This window comes from Octopus bimaculoides, chromosome 12 (assembly GCF_001194135.2).
Source record: "Octopus bimaculoides isolate UCB-OBI-ISO-001 chromosome 12, ASM119413v2, whole genome shotgun sequence".
Classification (NCBI taxonomy): Eukaryota; Metazoa; Mollusca; class Cephalopoda; order Octopoda; family Octopodidae; genus Octopus; species Octopus bimaculoides.
In genome coordinates, this window is record NC_068992.1 from 62320251 (window position 1) to 62320625 (window position 375).

Here is a 375-nt window from a genome sequence, read left to right on the forward strand (position 1 = left end):
AGACCCTTTTTTTTTTTTTTGAATTTCTACATGATTTTGGCTACGAAAAATTGCAGAAAATTAATAACAAATAACAACAGAATTAAGTGAGGAGAAAGTATTTAATAAAATAAAATAAAATAAAATAAAACAACGGACAAATTAACGAAGGCAACAAAAACAAAAAGAAGGTAACAAAAAATTACCACAAAACAAAAACAGCAAACAAACAAAATGTACTTTTTTTTTGTCGTTGTTGAAACTATTCGAAGACTTTTTCTTCGTCACTGACATTTACATAATTAATACAATTTAAGTGGAATTCATAATTAGAACAAGGTCAGTCTGGAGTATGATCAGGACGGAAGACATTGACAAACTATAATATAGGTATTG